Raw genomic sequence first — 21,483 nt, 5'->3', positions numbered from 1 at the left:
CCAGCTTTTTCTCCACTCTTTGACCCAATACCGCTCCAACCGTGCTATATCTAGCATCACACATGAATTCAAATGAATTTGACCAATCCGGTGAATGTAAAATGGGTGCTTCCATTAACTTCTCCTTCAAACTATCAAAAGCTTGCAAACATTCATCAGTAAACTAGAAGGGGACATCCCTCAAAAAAAGATTACGTAAGGGTTTTGAAATTGCACTAAAACCCTTAATGAATCTCTTATAGAATCCGGCATGTCCAAAAAATGATCTCACCCCCTTGACATTTTTCGGGGGGGGGGGGGGGGGCAAGATGAAATTACTTTTATTTTAGCTTGATCAACTTCCATTCCCATACTTGAAACCACATGGCCCAACACAATGCCGTCTTGCACCATGAAGTGACTTTTTTCCCAACTCAACATCAAGTTTGTCTCAACACAACGTTTTAAAACCTTTTCTAGATCAATAAGACAAAACTCGAAAGTTGAGCCAAAATGGAAAAATCGTGCATAAAAACTTCAAGTGACTCCCCGACCATGTCAGAAAAGACGCTCATCATACATCTTTGAAAAGTGGCTGGTGCATTACACAGTCTAAATGACATTCGCCTAAAGGCAAAAGTACCATATGGACAAGTGAAGGTGGTCTTGTGTTGGTCGTCGGGATGAATTGCAATTTGATTGTAACCCGAATATCCATCCAAGAAACAATAATATTTTTGACCAGAAAGTTTTTCAATTATTTGATCAATGAATGGTAATGAAAAATTGTCATTTGAGGTTGCATTATTTAATTTTCTATAATCAATGCACACTCGCCACCCGGTTACCGGTCGGGTGGCGATTTGTTCACCATTATCATCTTTTATTACCTGGATGCCAGCTTTCTTGGGTACTACCTGTGTCGGGCTCACCAATGCACTGTCTGAAATGGGATAAATAATCCCCGCATCCAACCACTTAATCACCTCCTTTTTCACCACTTTTCGCAAATTCGGGTTCAATCTTCTTTGAGTTTCCCTTGTTGGTTTAGCCTCCTCATCAGTATTTATTTTATGATAACAATCGAAGGACTAATACCCTTTAAATTTGCAAGTGCCCATCCAATGGAAGCCTTATGTGCTCCCAAAACCTTTACCTACGCCTTCTCTTGATCTTCCTCCAAGTTTGAAGCAATGATAACCGGAAGGGTTTCATTATCCCCTAAAAGTGCATACTTCAAATGACTTGGAAGTTCCTTCAATTCAACCTTTGGTGGACACTCCAAAGACGGCTTTGTGTCCGAATTGATCTCCGTTGGTAAATTCTCAAATTGATGAGTCCACGGTGGTTTTCCTTCTTGCATAGCTAAAGCATCTAGTTTTTGTTCTTCCATCCGCAAAGCACACGCGTGTACCTGTTCAGAATCATCACAAATACAAGCTTCCACACAATCTTCATCATATTCATGAGGAATAGTATGATCCACAAAATCTGCCATAAAACATTCTTTGCCACTCAAATAATTAGCAACATTAGTATAAACATTAAGGCGCATTTTTCGATTACCAAACGCCATGTCAACGATACCAAATCTACAATCAATGATTGCATAATCGACCCAAGATAACATTTTGTTGTTGAATTGGGTCACCCGATGAATAATCTAACACCAAAAAATCCACAAGATAATAAAAATCCTCCACTTTCACAATTACGTCCCGCACGATTCCACGAGGGAGTTTATGGGACAAATACGCCAATACAACCGTGGTCTCAACAAGTTTTAAAGGACCAAAGTCATATTGGTCATATAAACCCCCGAGAGAATGCTTACTCCGGCCCCAAGATCTAGTAACGCCCTAGACATTTGAAAATCGCCAACTTGAATATTAATTAAGGGTGTTCCCGAATCTTGAACCTTAGGAGGAAGATCTCCTTTTAAACGCACTTACCCGCTTGGTTAAATCCACCCGCTTAGGCACTGTTTGTTGCCTCGTTTGGGTGCACAATCTTTCAAAAATTTAGCATAAGAGGGTACTTGCTTAATCGCCTCAAGTAGAGGTAAATGCACTTTTATCTGTTTAAAAACCTCCCATATTTCCTCCTTTTAAGGACCCAGTTTAACAATTACATTTTTCTTACCCGGGTCAAGCAAATCCGAACGAAATGGAACCGCATTTCGTTTGACTTCCTTATTTTTATCTTTTAAATTTGTATCTTGACCCGAAGTTTGTAATGGTTTTTCAAAAGTGACATGTTTAGTGGGATTATTAGTTTCAATTTTATTATCACTTTCATTACCCGTAATGTCCTCAATTTCCCCATCAACCACACCCAGTGACAAATCCATTTTATACTTTTTACCACTTCTCAAAACACTAACATGGTTAATAGGAACATAACGAAAAGAACTATGAGAAGGATTTACCTTAGTGTCGCTTGGAAATTGACCCTTGTTTTTCTTTAAGTCTGACACTTCGGTTGCAAGTTGACCCATTTGAGTGGTCAATGATTGAATGGTCTTATCAAGGAAATCATCGTTTTGCATGCTAATTTCATCAAGTTGATTCCTCCTTTGCATATCTTGTTGCATCACCTTGAGCGTCATCATAACTTCATTTCCAGTTGATGAACCTTGACCCGCGGACCAACTTTGACCACCACCCCATTGACATTGGAACCCTTGATTATTCCCGCCATGAAAATTACTTTGATTGCTATATTGTTGGAGAGGAACATAATTTCCTTTATTCCCTTGGAAATTCGGGTTGGATTGAGTAGCCGGATTTCCATATCGAAAATTGGGTGATTTCTCAACCCAAGGTGGTAAGTGTTTGAATTCATATTATAATTTCTACCACCTTCCCCCTTGAAGTGCATTCAGCTCCTCCACTTGTACTTGACCCACCATACACACCTCCGAAGCATGGCCTAACTCATTACAATTCATACAAACATCAATTACCTGATTAGTAGTTTGTACCCCTCCTTCTTCCATGGCTTGTACTTGTGGTCTTCCAATTGCCGGCCTTGCTCTTCTTCCGGTTTGAGCCATTCTTTTTTATGTGACCGCCATTTGCTCCTAAAACGCCCAATCATCTTGTTCATAGTTAGTAGCAAATGAACCATTTGTAATCGACAACAAATTTTGTTCATCTTCCATACTCAACCCGTCATGAAACGCATTCAATAACTCCCAAAGAGCAATACTATGGTGAGGACAATTCTTGATCATCATATTAAACCGCTCAAATTCTTCATGAAACATTTCGCCTGATTGTTGTTGGAAAGTTCTCAGACTCCTTCTTGCATCATTAGTCTTTTGGGTCGTGTAAAATTCTTTCAAAAAGTCGTTGTTGCATCTCAGCCCAAGTATAAATCGATGCGGAAGGCAATGTGTAGAACCATCTTTTCGCCTTATCTTCCAAAGAGAATTGAAAGAGAACCAACTTAACCTCATCTGCTAAAAAACCTTGACCCCCAATTGTGTTGCACATAGAGTCATACGCCTCCAAATGAATATACGGTTCTTCTGTTGCTAAACCCTTATACTTTGGTAGACTTTGGAGTGCATTGGTTCTAACTTCAAATGTTCTTCCATGTTGGTTGTGAGGAATAACCACCAGAGATGGATTATTAGTAATTATCGATCAGAAATGGGCTTCAATCCCCCCTACCATCTCTCTTTCATGCCTTCTTGGTAACCCCATTGGTACTCTTGGTTGACCCATTTGCCTATAAATGGGCCTTGGAGTTGCAAATTGTTGAAACTGTGGTTGGGGCATTTGTTGTTGAAATTGTTGTTGTTTCCCTTATGGTTGCTCTTGTGGTAGAGCTTGTTGTTGTTGAATAATCGGTGGCGGTTGAACTTGTTGTTGAACAACAACCGGTTGTTGTTGAGCTTATTATGGAACAACCGGTGGTGGTTGTCTATTAAGCTCTTGCACCGGTTACGATTGTTGCCATTGACCATAATCAAAATTTCCTGGATTTACCCTTTTTCTTCCATCACCTCCCACGTAGTAACCTTCCACTTCATACCCCTCAAATTCACTGTCAAACCCATACCCGTAACCGTCACCTTGTGTTCTTGAATGTTGCATGAAAGGTGGGGGTTGTGTAAGGCCCCGTTACCGGTGCCTCACTTTTGACGTTGGATTTACTCATAAACGCAGTTCCATTATCACTGTTAATTAAAAACTTCGCGGAATAATATAAAACATCAACCATTCATTAAAAATATCTGTAATTTGTCTCTTAAAACATAACATAAAAAATAACATTCAAAACATCATGACAATCTTCAGATACCAGCCTCTTCAATCCTGCCATGTGTCTATCTCAAACCAGCTGTCTAAATCTGTTAACCTGCGTGCATACTAAAAGTCAGCTAAGCTGAGTGAGTTCTAGTTAATCACATAACTTACTTTACATACACATATACGTGCCCGAAGGTACGTATTACATACATAACCTGTACTTCATTCATCCATACTCATTTATTGATAGCCTTACGTTATAAAGGGCATTTCACCCTACATACCTCGGATATTATTAGGGTCTGGTACCCTCCATCCTCGGAAATTATTAGGGTCTGGTCTCCCTTCATCATCGAATATTATTAGGGTCCGGTCTCCCTTCATCGTTGAATATTATTAGAGTCCGGTCTCCCTTCATCCTCGGATATTATTAGGGTCCGGTACCCTCCATCCTCGGATATTATTAGGGTCCGGTCACCCTTTCTTCCATACCTTCATACCATACCTGTTCTTACATACTTTTCTTGACAATACGTGCAATCTCCGAAGAGCGTTCACGTCCCATCAACATATCATACATACATTATGAATACATCATATATATTCATACATGCATCTTATCTTACATCATACATATCAATCACATCTTTAGCTACCACCTGACAGTACATGCAATATCCGAAGATCGTTCACGCACCGTCAAGCAATCATCATACATAAATCATACAAGGGATACACTTACCACTCAAGGTAAGTGTATTAACTATCACATCGAGTATGCACACAGCCCCGAAAACATAACAAGGAAGTGGGGCTAGAAACTCACCTGAACTCGATTACGTTCACTGTTAATAGTTATTCCCTTCTTTTGCTGTGCACGATTAACTATATAACAATTACGCGTATCAATTAACTATCACTACGCATATCGTAGTTCTAGTCTAATTACAACCCACAACGGACGGGGGTCCGGGGGCAGCGCCTCTGGCAGCGGGGTCTAGGGCGGCAGCCCCTAGCAGGGTCCAAGGGTTAATGTGTTAACACATTTTCCATTAGGATTTTAAATCATTAATTAATTTACTAACTTAAAAGTTCAAGGGTTAATGTGTAATTATTTCATTCTTTACCAAGTCCAGGGACTGTTCTTCTCATTTTTTTAACTTCTCATTCGTTACTGGTTTATAACGAATTGGCTTATCTTAGCGGACTGGTTTCTGTATAGAATTGAACCCTTTAACGAACTGGACTCCTTAATGAATCAGTCCATAGCGAACCAGTCCACATAACAAATTAGTCCATCTAATTCATTATCTCTTCTAACGAACTGGCTATAACGATTCAAGGGTGATTCGTCATCCTTTCCACTTAACAAATTGAACACGAACTGTAGCTAGTTCGTTATGCTCCAAAAGACGAATCAGCTAGCGAATTAATTCGTTAAATCCCCGCTAACGAATCACCTCTAATTTGTTAACTTCCCGTTAACGAATTAGGGTTAGGTCAGAATGTCAGGGAACATTCCCTGACATCCTTACCTCGTACACCTTTTCCGGCGCCGCCTTTCCAGCGCCGTCGCCGGAAAAACGAGTTTTGACTTGTTTTTCATCGTTTTTCACCCCGTTCGATCTAGATCTGAGCTAGGGTGATCCCTAAGCTCATCTTAGGTTCCGTTTATACCTGAATCCACGCGGATCTCGTGACTTACACGGTTTAACAGTGGGGCTGGTCGTTTCGTGACTATATCTAACGGGTTTAAGCTCATACAATATCATACTATCATTACCTTAGGTCGGAATCGGTTCTTCTTCTATCTTTCGGCTAGAGAGAGAGACTAGAGAGAGAGAGAGCTTAATTGTGTGTTTTGGGAGGTGTATGGAATGTGTGTGAAATGAATAAAATGGGTGATTAATGGTTTATATAATTATGGATCACGGGCTTAAGCCCGTGGTCATTTTCTCTTTCCTTCATAAACCAAGTCCATAACCCCATTCCATTTAACCCAATACTATCCCGACTCATAATAACTCATACTTTAATTTATTAGCTGAAACCAGAAAACGGGATGTTAGAGGTTGATATTGGTAGCTTGATTATGGTCGTTGAAAGGTTGGTCGTTGGTTTTGTTGAGATGATGATGCACCAAAGGTAGGGAAAAGGCTGGAAATAGGTGGCAATGTTGATGATGTTGAGTAGGTGTATTGAGCAGTTATGGGTTCGGTTGTGTGAGTTGGTTTCAATTCACTTGATGCAGTAGGTATGGTAGTAGTGATCGGTGGAGGTGAAATTGGTGGAGGTGTGGATGGCAATGTTTGACCCAAAGTGGGAATTGGTGATTCCATGGTGTTGTTCGATGCAGTTAGAGAGCCAAGAAGCTTGTTCTCCCTAAGTAGGACTCGGTTTATACGAAGTGTTCGGTCAATCTCAGGATCAATAACTAGTGGTGATGACCGGTTAGAGCCTTTAGTATGCATACACCTGTAAGTACCTACACACTAACACAACCAGCGTAAACCCGAAAATAGCAAACAAAAACTACAAAAGCTAACACACGTTGCGCACTACTCCTCGGCAACGGCGCCAAAATTTGACGTGATGTCGATGACTCACTCAAAAATAATCTGATTACAACTAATTAGATAGCGGTAAACGGTGTCGAACACAGGGAATTTGTGGAAGATATGTTACTAAGTATCCTCGTAATTAATCTACATTAAACTTAATGCAGAAAATAAATTCAAGTATTTGATTTGTTGATTTTGATTAACGAAATAACTGAAAACAATTTAACGATTTTAACTGAATTAATAAAAAGAATGCTCTCTCCCGATTTCAGGTTTCCAATGTTAATAATGTTAACATTTACTTTTGGGATGAACTACATAGACATAGTTCGTGAAAATGCGTTTGATTGTGATGAAAGTGGACTAAGTTCTTGGATTGTAAAAACGCAAGGTTGTCACTAGATAATCAGTTTAGTATAGTTAACCCTAATTCCCTTCCAATAAATCCCGATTTCCTATGGCACCAAGAACTGATAGCCAAGAATACGAATTACACTATACTAACAATTACAAATCAAACTCAAAATCACTATAGCAATATAATCATAAGATCAAAATACTATCCCACAAATAATATAAACGAATAACAAGTATTCAATTGAAAACCTTACAATTGGGAGAGAACATAAAGAGAATTAGCCGCACATAGTTTGATTCATCATCACATCAATGAGAGTGTGTATATGAATCACAATCCTTAAACTAATGATTACAATCACCAAAGTATTGTTCTTGGACTCCAAATTCATCTCTAGGGTGTTCTCAAATGTTCTTCAATCAAAGATAGGTGAAAAGACATGAAAAAAACGGCATAAAAGATCATGAAATCGACGGTTATGAATTCTAGACTGTGGGCCACGGTGGCTTCCATGGTGCAAAGGGTCTCCACAGTACGGTGGCTTCTGCCATCATAGTCCAATTGGACCGTAGTCCACGGTCCAGATCGTGGGCCACGGTGGTCTTCATTCCCAATTTCAATTCTTCTACCTTTTGACCTCACTCGAGTCTCCGGTTCCTTCGGTTGCCTCGTTACAAACAAAAATAGCTCTGGAACCTCCGTTTAACCTTCAAATAACAACACAATAGTAGTTATCTATTTCCCATGAAATTAACACTTAATGCATAATTTTATATCGTTTAAACACACTTACGGGTCATCCTCCGATGCACCCGTCAGATATGAGGCGGATAAATCTGATGGGGGCGAACAAGAGTATGATGTGAATGAAGTGGTAGTACAAAAGGAGGTTGTGAATGTGATAGAAAAGGAGGTTGAGGTTGAGGCTGATGAAGCTAATAATTAAGATAATGTTGTTCTTACCGAAGCTATAGCAACTGATGCTGTAATAACTGAACCACAAACTAATGTGATCATTAATGATTGTGAAGATACTGAAGAGATTGTATTAACTGATTAAAATATGGATAAGACAGTAGATGTATAGATGGAGGACCTTTTTGCTGAAATTGATATTTTCTCAGTGAACCTGTTGTGGTGAGGGAAACTAATGAGGAGAAAGCAAAGGGGAAGTCAGTTGCTGAAACTGAAGATCAACTGCAGCCCCTAGAAACCCAAAAAGATCAAATCCATTGATGATATTCTAGATGTTGATGAAAGTGCTGAACAAGCTGCCAAAAGGCATGATAACATTGTGGAAGAGATCATAGAAAGAGAAAGGATCACAAGATCCTTGACTGATAAGGAGATTGAACAGCAGTAAATATTGTTAGCTGAAATTAACAAAAATTTGAATGAAGAGGGGGAGTTGGATCAGGAAGTCATTGAGAGTCTGATCAAACATAAACAAATTGAAGAAGTTGACAACTCCCTGGCCCTGGTCATTATTAATCTCAAACAGAAGTCTGAACAAAAGGGAATAATCTCAACAACTGTTGAACCCATTGATGATAATTTGAACATGCAGTTGGACACTGAAGTTGTTGGTCAGTCTACAACCAATACTTTATCTGTAAAATGTGTAAAATATGCTGAAGATCTGTTAAACAAGAAGGATAGTTGGGACAGGGAAGAAGAAGAAGAAGAAAAATGTGGAAAGAAATATCAAAGTAAAAGGAAGAGGGAAGATAAGAAGAAGAAAAGTCCAATTCCTGAAAGTCCAATATTTGCAATACCACTTCAAGTGATCAAGCCAGATGATGTAGTGATTGAACCTGAAGTTGATAAACCAAGAATTGATGCACTTGAAGATCTGTCTGAAAAGGAAGAGGATAATATTGTTGATTCCCTATATGTTAATATGATTAATGAACATTAGGGAATACATTCAGACTACGTTGTATGAAGCAAAAAAGGAATGATCCAAAAATTTTGGGACTAATAAATCATGGCTACAGGTTTGAAACTCTAGCTCCCATCTCTGATGAGGAGTTGCAGAAGTTATTAGATGAAGAGGTGGAAGATTTGAAGAAAAAGAAGGAGAAGAAAAATAGAGATTCTCATAAGTTCAGGGATTTTTTGAGATTACATGGCCATTCTTAAAAATAGCTAAGCCATATGAAATTTGGAGAATTGAAAAGTGCTTACAATACAACTATTGAAGCTGTTAAAAGAGTTGAACTGGAGAGGATGAAGAAGGCTGGTACCCACAAAAAAACTTGAAAGATTATATACCAAGTTTGGAGGAAAATGTAAACTATTGATTGATCATGCTTTTCAATTGAGCTTGTAGATAGTTTGAGCAAGGAACAGGTCAAAACACACTTCAAAAGAATATCAAGGAAAATACAATTTGAAGCAACAACAAAAAGGACAAGAATTATAACTCTTGCTGAGAAGGAGAAGATGCAGTGGGAAGAAGAACAGATAAAGTTGTTTGATAGGTTGATGGAGGCGAGAGGCAGAGGTGATGAAACAAAGAGCTTGAGCAAGGAGGAAAAGCTATCCATGTATGAGTCTGAGAAAGCCAATTTCGATAAATAAAAGTCAAAGTCAAAGATTTCTCAGACTCCTATTCTTGTGACTGTGAAAAAAGAGCCAGTAGAGAATGTTGAGCCATGGGAAGACGAAAATAAGATCAAAACCTTGAAGGGTTTGATGCTTAGTAAGGGTATAGCTGAAGGTGTGTTTGATAACCTTGGTAAAGGTCAATTAAAAGAACTTTTTTATTCTTAAAAGGCTGAATGGGAGAAGTTAGAGGCTGCACAGAGAAATTTACTAAACTTTCAGTGTGGACCCAGGGGTGAACCAATTGCAACACAAAGATCTGTCCTTGCGGGTCCAGCTGATGAGGAGATAATGGGCATGATCACAACATTAGCCAAAGAAGGAGAAAATTATTTGGAGCCGATCATGTTGCCCAGGGAGATGATTATTGCAATGTTTGAGATGTCCGGGCATGTGCGAAGGCCAATTCCCAAAAAGAAATACACTTCTAGGCCTTCCACTGTAAGTGTCCCAATCCCAACCACCAGAGCTTCACAACAAAGAAAACAAAGGCCACCAACCGATATGGACCTACCTAAGAAGCTATATTTTGATGCAAGATCTGAAAATTTGAAAGTCATAATGACTAGTGGTGAGTTGAGAAAAATAATATTCAAAGATGAGATTATTGACTTCAAAAGGGATCAGTTGGAAGAAATGGGCAGAATGAGCCTATTTTATTATCATAACAAGAATTCCTTTTCCTGACGACAACAAAATGAACTCTCTAAACATCTCAGAGATCAAGCAAGGAAGGGGTTCCTGATGCTGAATAAGAAAAGGTGGTGGGAGTTATCGGAGTTCGAAAGGAAGAAAAGGCAGAGAAGGATATTGGACATCAAGTTGACTGAAGCTTCTAATAAGAAGAAGTCTAAATACACCAATCTTCTTGCCAATTTGAAGGAATATCTAAGCATGAGGTGGCAGATGACAAGGCCTAATCACGAAGTCCAAAGGAATGGAAGGATTACTACAATTGCATTTGAAGAACATGATGAATCCTTCATTCTTCGAAATTTAGATGGAGTAGCCTTGGGCCTCATCAAGGAAGATACTGATTTGGAATTTCTGTATGTGGAGGATCTAGAGGATATAATCGATGGACTCTACCCTCTCAGCATCCCCATCACATACAGTTATTCTTATTTAAAGAGAATGCAGTAGCAGTAAGGTTGGATAGAGGGATGGAAACCTCAAGCTCAAGAAGATGAGACTATATTTAGCTTAGGCTTACTTTGTAATGTCCATGGGACAGAATTCCAATTTGTAATATTTTTCATTATGTTATGTAATTTCTCTTTTGAAATTTGATGTTTATTTTGGTTAAATGTATGTAACCTTAGAGATGTTTTGGTACAGCTGAGGTTGTTCTAATCTAGGGGGAGATTGTTGGGATGAGAAAAAAAAACAAAGGAAGATTGGAATCTTCTCAACCTCTCTGAAAACGGCTAAGATTGGAAACCGAGCAAGCTCAGGCTTCCCAGCAAGCTTTTACTTATCCTAGCAAGATATTTTGCTTTCCCAACAAGGTTATCTTCTAGAATTCATCTTAAGTGATAAACCAAGCAAGGTTCGTTTTGTCTAGCAATGTTGTTCTTCTTAGTCAAGCAAGGTTTGTTTCCTAGAAAACTCTTGATTAAACCAGGCGGAAACCAAGTCTTTTGGTAAATCTAGCAAGGTTTATTCTTAATAAACAGTGGTCCCGACAAGCTTGAAGGAAGATGTCAAAGGATTTACACAAGGACTTCTTCCGAGCAAGGTTCAACTCAGAGCAAGCTACAGTGTTACCAGCACACTTGGGTTTGTTCAATAAGTTAAGTTTAACAAAAGGGTTGAAGGGATTTCTGAAGAACAAGTTTGCTCGCAGGACTATATCGAGCAAAGATTGATATGGTCAAGAGGATTGAAGTCTGCTAGGTGAATTTTTTCTAAGGAAAATATTCTAAGTAAAGTTTACCTGGAGAACTGTTCCCTAGCACACTTAATGGTTACCCGGTCTGGTCAATAAAGACACATGCTGCAAAGCTTGCCCGAAGACCTGTTTTACACTTAGCATTTATTGTAATACATTTGAATATGTACCAATGATTAGGGTTTCTAAAAGTGGAATGTCAGATGTCAGGGCTAGGCCTATAAAAGGAATATTTTAGGGCATAGCTATGACACACCTGACACCTGCGATAGAATAGTGATTTTGACGGCAGACCAAATCTTGTACGGAAATCTGCTAAAGATCCTGACATTCCACCTTTATACCCTAACTGATTTTCATTTGTATCTTTTGTAATACTAAATGGAAATATTTGAGTTATTATGAGTTTTTCTTACATTAGTATTCAGTGTGCAACAATTAGAGTGTTAGTGTTTCCACCATTAATACTCTAGTGTTCTTTACAAAATAGTAATGTCGTTAACCTTCTTGTCGACACTTCGGTGTGGGTTATGACAGTGATTTAGTGAGTTATCCAAAAGAGAGTGGGACTGACAAATCGTTTACTTCAATTCCTCATGATACGACGCAAATCCCCTCTCTTCTTAAAGCAAAGTTATTATAAGTTATCAAGATAATTAAACATTTTATTATTTAAATGTTTTTCCTCAACTTATCCTTCATCTTATAAATCTCTATTTTTGGTCCTCGTAGAATGTATCACCTAAGAAATCACCTTCGTCCTCGACATCAAACATTTGGTTCTCATGACTACCGTATGCTGCTTGTATAGCCAATGAGTTAACTGCTACAATCTCTAGAATGTGAACTCAATTTCAAAACACTAATACAACTAATTCAATCATGTTCATTAACTTCTTTTCCAATAATTTAAATTCATTTACCCTTACTCATCCACATAACAACAAACACAAGCGCAATTCTAATCATAAAAACTATGTTGTTAATCAAATCAATCATCAACCATGACAAAAATCAAAGTATCCCGAGCAAGAAACTTTACATCGGTATTCATTTGTTATGTCCCACTAGTAAACTTTCATCATTTGACTCAATAGCCATCGCTTCAATCATCCTTGCAAATACTTTCCCTACATCGCCTAGTGTGCAAGACTTCCCATAAAGGTCGATGCCATCCACTTAACCCTGCACACCTGCTACACATGCTTGCTATGACTATGGAAACCCTAATCATCTACGCCATGTGTTTCCTCGACTTATTTATATTCGTCGAGCTCAAGTTTATCAAACCAAATCAAATCAAAGACTGCTTTTGCAACACACACAAGTTCAACCTAATCAAGCAATCTCAAATAAATTAACCCCAATTATTCAAATTTTTATAAAATCAATTAATCAAGGTGTTTTAAATCAAGATGAATCGAATCACTCGTAATTAAGTTTTCTCAAAGAAGACTTTTATTGTTTTCGTCATTTTTATCTAAACATATTCTTGTCTAATCAATCATACACTATAGCAACTTTTTGTTTAATTTTGGTTTTGAAACAACACAATTTGAATAACCCATCAATTTCAAGCGTTTTATCTCAGACAATTAAATTAATCTTACTTTCCGAAGACAAGCGTTTGCAATACCGCACTTCTTGTTTAAGTTGTTTACCCCCGTTCAATCCAAACCCATCCGCTATAAGGAATCCTTTCCTTTCCAACTCTTAAGATTTATAACCTTATATCAAAAAGATGTTTTGGAAATTTTAATATTTTATTAAACAACTCAAAAAAAAATCAATTCAATTTTAGCAATATTTTATGCAACGACTAGCTTCTATTTATAACCGAAACGTATTAAGATTCTTGTTTTCTCAAAAAAATCATGTCTTTCAAATGTTTTATAACCCACACGATGGGACGAATTATGTGGACCATCCAACGATCTAAGCAATTATGTTTAGGAAATTTTTATCAATAAAAATGTCGCGTTAATCAAATAATTATTATTTTATCTTTAATTGTTATTATATTTATTTAATATATAAAAATAACTTTGGTTTATATACATTTTTGCCCAAAACTAAACTTTAACTTCATTTTGCAAAATCTGGTAATTATAATCCAATAACCCATAACCCCTGATCCAAACCCGTTTTCTAACCAACCTGTAACCCGTATATGATTTCTTGCACCCTAATTTTTGTCCACAAACTAAATTGATCTCATAATATCGTTCATACATATTGAACCGTCAATATCCCTCAAATAACTGGAAGTAACAATCAAATATTATACGGTTTTCTTATTATAACAAAACCGTCTAACTCGTTTAGGGATAGACCATAAAACATCCATTATAATTCAATTAATCGTCCCTGCACAGTCCTTAAGCCATCACCAATCTAAGCCCGATAATCAATTTTGTTGCCAAAACCTATTGTTAGTCGTTCGTAATCACGTTATTGTCGACTCAGTTTGATCTAATTAGCCCTATTATAATCATCGTATCAGGTAATTGTTTCATGTAATCAGTTCGCCTTTGACCAAATAATCATAACCCTAAATCAATTTAATCAAACATTGAACAGACTGATTGATTGCAGAATTAGGTTTCTTATTCCAAATTGGTTTTATCACTTAATGTATAAGTGATATTGTTTTCAAACAATAACCAACTGACACCCTAGCACAGTTGTCTAGAGTGTGTGTGTTAAGTTTGGTGAACCGGCTTCCATCCGGGATTGATTCGCAGTAGCCACAGTTTTTGGTTTTTATTTTGTTTAATTGTTTTATTGGTTTTAAAATATTTATAAATTATTATAAGTAATAATAAATATCAAATAAAACTTTATTTTATTAAACCGACATCGTTTAATTGGCGGTTTTTGGTATTTCCATAAAACTATATATGTATTTATGATTATATGTATAGATATCTGTGTGTGTGTGTATTAGCATTAATAAAGATGTTAACAAATATAATGTGTATAAAAAATATATTAAATGTATTTTTAGTTTAAAATAATTATTTAAGCCAAATCTCTTTATGTAAAATATGAAATCTTTATAAATATTTATTCAAGTACTTTTATGTATTTTATATAATTAAATCATATTTATTATGATAAAACTTGATAATAAAATTTATAATAAATTAATGAAATAAATAGCTTTTGTAAGATTACACTCGACCATCAAATCACGAACCTCTATCTTGTTTCGTTGTTGAATTCATATTTAATTTCCGTAATTACTTTTATTTAGGATTTCTCATCGGTGATTCCCGAAGAGCGTGGTTTACCTTTTTCTTATCTAATCTTTCTCGCTTTGCTTAATCGCTAAGGTGAGTAATCACTCTCCTATTTACTTATTTTAAATCATTTGAGGACATATGTGTATTTACTGTATTTATCTAATATCTAATATTCAAAACCGCAACTTGTAAAATCTCAAGTTTCGTTGGTTTTTAAATAATTTGAGTTTAATTAAATTATAGAAGATAAATGTACTTATCTAAAGTATAAGGGGAATAAATGTCATTAGATGAAAAGTTAAACATGAAACCCTACTCTCTTCCTATAAATGTAGCCACCATCTCATTCATAACCATCCTAGCCTCCAAACTCTTTCTTTATCAAAATTCCCGTTTTTGAGAAAACCACCCACAAAGACACAATGAATCTCGGATATCTAATAACCATATTGGTCTCAAATTTAAACTGAGCGTTAATGGCATATAAATAAATATTTCCACCTATTAGATATTCGATCAGAGGTTGGGAATTTCGGCTTTAAACAGCAAAACCGTAACAGCTAAAATAGAAGATTCCGGCAACTGTTTTGGTTTTCCGGCAAATGTAGCTGCGGTTTCCGGTGATAAATAGCTGATTGGTTTGTATATCGGGGAGAAACGGTTCCGTGGCCTCTTGAATCACTCAATTTCGAGTTCATTTGATATGGTTTTGGTCTATTCGACTGATTTCAAACATAAACCTCAAAGGTACATTTTTGTTAAAAAGGTTTACTTTTCGTGTACGGATTTGCATGAAAATTTGTAGGATTATAGAACGAGCCATGATTATTGATAAAGTAATGAACTTTCCAGTAAACGGGTTAGTTGGTTCCTTTCGGGTAAAACAAGTAGTGTTCGGTTTGTGAAAAGGACGGGTAAACGAAGTCGGTTTTGCATGAAACTTGGTAGGATAGTAAATCGGGTCTTATTGTGTTATAAATATTTAAACTTGAACGTAAACAAGTTTTTTGTAATGAAACGGGACAAAAGAGTATCGTTTGGACCGGGTTAATGCATGGAATTGATGTGGTTATAGACCAAGACTCGTTTCTTATGCAAGACATGCAAAACGAGTCAAAAGGAAAGGTTGGAAAGTGATAAGAATGGAAACCATATATGAATCGAGCCCTTAAGAAACTTGAATCGAATAGAAAAGTAATCGAATAAAAAAACAATCGACTAGAAAAGTATTCGAATAGAATAGAAAAGTAATCGAATCGAGTGAACAAAGTAATCGAATGATCATCCGATTAGAATCTGTCATTCAATTAGAATCTATCATTCGATTAGAATGCAATTCGATTAGAATATGTCATTCTATTTGAACTGTCATTCGATTAGAACAATCATTCTATTAGAACTGTCATTCGATTAGAATTGTCATTCGATTAAAATGGTTATTCAATTAGCACAGTCATTCGATTAGAATGATCATTTGATTAGGACTTTCATTAGATTAGAATTGTGACTCGATTAGAATGATGATTTGATTAGATGATATAGTTAGAGGTAGTTAACTGCTACTTATTATTACACAGTTAGACATGCACAGTTAAGGAATGGTATTACTGTTAACTCGGAGAAGAACATGACTCAGGTGAGTTTCTAGCCCCTTTCTCTTTTATGTTTCGGGGCTATGTGCATACTCCTTTGTGATAGTTATTACACTTACCTTAAGTGGTAAGTGTATGCTATATGAATGTTTTATGTGACATATAGGAATGATATTTAAATGATGAACGAATGTTGAAAAGGTTAGGAGTACATATGTAGATGTTTATGATTATATGTATAAATATATATAGATATCTAACGTATGTATGGGAAAGTATGTATGGTTATATGGCAAGGAATGTATGGTTGTATGGTTGTATGGAAGGTAGGGACTAGACCTTCATAATATCTGAGAGGATAGGGACCAGGCCCTCATAACTCTGATAGGATAGGGACCGAACCCTTATAAAATCTGAGAGGATAAGGACTTGACCCTTAAAATATCTAATAGGATAGGGACCGGACCCTTATAATATCTAAGAGGTTATAGGGCGAAAGGCTCTTAAAAACGTAGAGATAGTTATGGATGTATTAGTAAGTTTAAACAAGAAATAATGAAAGTATGAAAGAATGAAAGTACGAAAGTATGAAAGTAAGAATGAAGTTATATACTTATGTATGTGCAATAGAAAGTAAAGCAGGTTAAGTATGTAATATATGAACGTATTGTATGTTGCCTAATTAACTAGAACTCACTCAGCGTAGCTGACTTTTAGTATGCACGCAGGCAAATAGGATGAAGGTGCTGGCTTGAGGGGACACATGGCATGGACTGAGTTGACTAGCATCCAGTGTAGGAAAGTTATGATGTTTTATCTTAAGACAATTTGAATGTTTTAAACAAGAATGTTATGATTTTGTAAACTATGTTTGATGTTTTTGTATTCCGCGAAAAGTTTTAATTAACTCTGATATTTAGAACTATATTTATTAGTAAATCCAACACCAAATTAGGGTGCCGGGACCGAGGCCTTATAAGTTCCTATCAGAGCATAAGTTAGAGATAAATAAGCATCAAATATGCTTAGACTCGAACAGATAATGGGACTTAAAGAAAAAAAGAAAGAAGATGTCAGTTCAAGAAAGTCATGTGTCACTCAAGTAAGCTTGGGAATGGTAAGGTACGTGATTAAGTTCATGTAAATAATTAGAAATATATGTATATGCATATTAAATGAAAGTAGAAGAATGTATGAATGTTAGCTTAATTTCAAAAGAGGAATGTGTATATGCTTGCTAAATTGATAGGGATAAGAATGTAGGTTATATGTATGTTTACGTGATTGCGTGAGTAGTAGAAACTAGCACAAGTGAAATCATAAAGGGAAGTATGTAGTACCTGAGGAGTAATGTAAAGAGTTAATTACACTTGGCCACTGTCATTAACTACTTACCTTACGAATCATGTGCTAAAGGGACGAGCACGAGGACGTCGTACTGGACACTGTAGTAAGACACCTGTCAACCAGACACCCTTTTAAAGAAGGTGTGAAAAAACGATATACAAAAGAAAGATGACTCCGACTGTAGAAATTAATGAAGAATGATCACACTTGGAGCTTGTAGTCAAATACACTAGGGGAGTTCCTCAATTGTCACTGAAGCATCAAAGGCAGCCCAAACTGAGAAATCCAAGTGGAAGCAACATGAAAGAAACGGAGATAATTTAGCTAGAATTATTTAAAATGTGTAATATGCCTGTAATAGTTAGCTCTATAAGGGAACTTGTGGGATCGTGAGCGACGAAGCAAATTTTGAGAAAGTAGAGATGAACGAGAAGTACCAGTGACTATCAAGGTATTCTAATATTAAAGAGGAACAAAGGGATGATGCTACATAGTGTAGTGAATATGAAAGAAATACGCTAAGAAGAATGTAATTATGTGTCTGAGACTTTTATGGTAAAGACTACTAGCGATACATTAGTTAAAAATCATGAGAATTGTTAAGAATTGCAAGATAGAGCTAGAGGGACATGAGTTCACTGCCACTCTTATGTTATGACCTTAAGAGAGTTCGGTGTCGTTTGGGAATGGATTTGTTGTTTGAGTTGAGGCTCATATAGCATGTAAGAGTAATTTGATAAGGTTGAAGTCCTTGGAGGGCGATTCACTAACGGTTTAGGGTGTTAAGGAATGTTCATGGCTTAAAGTCATTTCGATGCTAAAATCTGAAGGTTTGTTAAGGCTAGGATGCAGTACCTACCTGGCGTATGTTGTCAAAGCTATGACCAAGACATAAGAAGTGAAAGATGTTCTTGTAGTGTGTGACTATCCAGAAGTGTTCCCAGAGGACCATCCGAGGTTGCCACCAGAACGAGACATAGGTAGAGTTAATACCAGGATCACAACCAGTCGCGAAAGCACCTTACCGCATGGCGCCGTCCGAGATGAAAGGGTTAATGTACCAACTGCAAGAACACCTCGATGAAGGTGTTTTAATTTCGAGTGTTTCCCTGCAGGGTGAACCAGTGATGTTCATGAAGAAGAAAGATGGAAATATGAGAATGTGTATAGATTACCGCGAGTTAAACGAGCTTACGGTGAAGAATAGATATCTATTTCCACGGATTGATGATTTGTTCGATCAATCGCAAGGTGCTAGTTGGTTCTCGCGAATAAACCTCAGAGCAGGCTATCATCAGTTGAAAGTAAAGGAGGTAGGCATCCCTAACACAACATTTCAGACGCGATATGAATACTACAAGTTTCTCGTGATATCGTTTGGATAGACGAATGTTCAAGCAGCATTTATGGTTAAAATGAATAGGGCATGCCATCCGGTATTAGGGCAAATATGTCATTACCTTTATTGACGATAGTTTTGATTTATTCAAGGGATAAGTCCAACCACGCTGAACACTTGAGATAAGTGTTGGAAATGCTGAAGAAATAGTAACTGTATGCTTGGTTTTCAAGGTGTACCATTGATACAGGTCATAAGAGATTGGATAACTCTTCAAGCAGAAAGAACGGAATATGAGACAAGAAGATGGTTAAGGCTTATAAAGGATTATGATTGTGAAATCAAGTATTACCATGGTGAGGCTAATGTGGTCGTTGATGGTCGTGAATGTGAAGATGTTATCGCGACAATTAAGTCGTATAAATTAGCTAGCACTTTGGATTTCATGAGTGAGATCCACGAGGCACAATTAAAAGTTATAAAGGATGAGAGCAAGATGAAAAAGAAATAAAATTTATGGTTACACCGAGATTTAGAAGATAATACTTATGATGTGAAAATCAGATTTCATCGCCTGAGGATTCCACGTCATGGAAATCTCTGAGGCCAAATCCTAGATAAAGCTCATAAGTCTAGATACTCGGTTTACATCGAGGCTTCGAAAGGAAAGATGTCAGTTACAATGAAGGCAGATACCAATGAAAGCGAAACCCTTAAGTAGAAGTCAAGTGAAGATGAGTTCATGGTATGTGACAGTTGCGGAAGGACAGGATACTTTGCCTACACACACAAGAAGAACCGCAAGTGTTACGAAGGTGAAACCAACAGTAACGCGGAAAGAGAATGCAAGAAATCGAGGATAAAAGCTGGAAAGACATGCAAGGAAGGCGTGGAGATGGCTTCAACTTATGCTATTGGAATTAACTCTTAACACGAATGATTAGTGTGTAACTTATAATCATGTGATCATGGACGGGAAGTCCTCTAGAATGATGAAGATAGAATGGTATTATAAATGTCCATATGAAGGTCAAGACATGCCCGAAAAGGAAGTCGATTAAGATAAATAGTTATAATATATCAGGTAGCCTGATATGCAGCAGCAGACAACAATGGATTCATAGGACAAGGTGAGACTTTATTAGTCAAGAAAAGGAAGACGTATCCTCATGGACTTCATGATCAAGCTACCTTAGACAGCTATAACTCATGAACCCTATGTGTTGATGTAGAGTTGAGAATGAAAGAAGGTATAATGGTGTCTTAAGGAGTTCTCCGACAAGTTACGCAATGAATGTGCTTAAGAATTGCAAGAAGTGTTCTATCTTAAGAAATAGACAAAGGGATTTCAAGAAGTAATCCTTAAGGAGAAACTAGAAATGTTTTCTTTCTAGAAATAATATGTTTTAAACGTATTGCAAATCAGTATAATTGCTAAAAGTTGTAATTGGACAGAAGGGTCATTCAGTGCTAAGTGTTGTGACGGTAAGTGTAATGTTTCAGTTTGAATGAAAGGACCAGACCCTCACAATATCTGTGATGTTAGGGACCATACCCTCATAATATCTGAGAGGATAGCGACCACACCCTCCTAATATCTGAGAGGATAAGGACCAGACCCTCATAATATCTGAGATGATAGGGATCAGACCCTCATAATATCTGAGAGGATATGGACCAGACCCTTATAATATCTAAGAGGATAAGGACTTGACCCTTAAAATATCTGAGAGGACAGGTTCCAGACCCTTATAATATCTAAGAGGTTATAGGGCGAAAGGCTCTTTAAACGTAGAGATAGTTATGTATGTATTTGTAAGTTTAAACAAGAAATAATGAAAGTATGAAAGAATGAAAGTATGAAAGTAAGAATGAAGGTATATACTTATGTATGTGTGAAAGAGAGTAAAGCGGGTTAAGTATGTAATATATGAACGTGGTGTATGTTGCCTGATTAACTAGAACTCACTCAGCGTAGCTGACTTTTAGTATGCACGCAGGCGAATCGGATGAAGGAGCTGGCTTAAGGGGGCACATGGCACGGGCTGAGTTAACTAGCATCTGGTGAAGGAAAGTTTTGATGTTTTATGTTAAGACAATTTGAATATTTTAAACAAGAATGTTATGGTTTGTAAAATGTGTTTGATGTTTTTATATTCCTTGAAACGTTTTAATTAACTCTTATACTTAAAACCGTGTTTATGAGTAAATCCAATGCCAAAGTAGGGCACTATGACCAGGGCCTTACACAATTGTTTACTCATTGTGTGTATATCAGTTTATGCCTAACTTGTTATTTGCTTAC

General features: G+C 36.9%; 1 long non-coding RNA gene across 1 annotated transcript in view; it reads left to right on the top strand.

Moving 5' to 3' along the window:
* The first annotated feature begins 3,898 nt into the window (after positions 1-3,898).
* Positions 3,899-21,483, top strand: part of LOC143628007 (uncharacterized) — a 210,259-nt gene continuing 192,674 nt past the window's right edge. Inside the window, exons 1-2 of the long non-coding RNA XR_013152682.1 lie at positions 3,899-4,093; positions 6,310-6,516. This is a non-coding gene — a long non-coding RNA (uncharacterized LOC143628007). The remainder of the gene's footprint in view (positions 4,094-6,309; positions 6,517-21,483) is intronic.

This window comes from Bidens hawaiensis, unplaced genomic scaffold (assembly GCF_021521415.1).
Source record: "Bidens hawaiensis isolate Kalapana, Puna unplaced genomic scaffold, B.hawaiensis_p1.1 tig00004773_1, whole genome shotgun sequence".
NCBI classification, from domain to species: Eukaryota; Viridiplantae; Streptophyta; class Magnoliopsida; order Asterales; family Asteraceae; genus Bidens; species Bidens hawaiensis.
The sequence above is the reverse complement of the archived record's forward strand: the minus strand, read 5'-3'. Positions and strand labels throughout refer to the sequence as shown.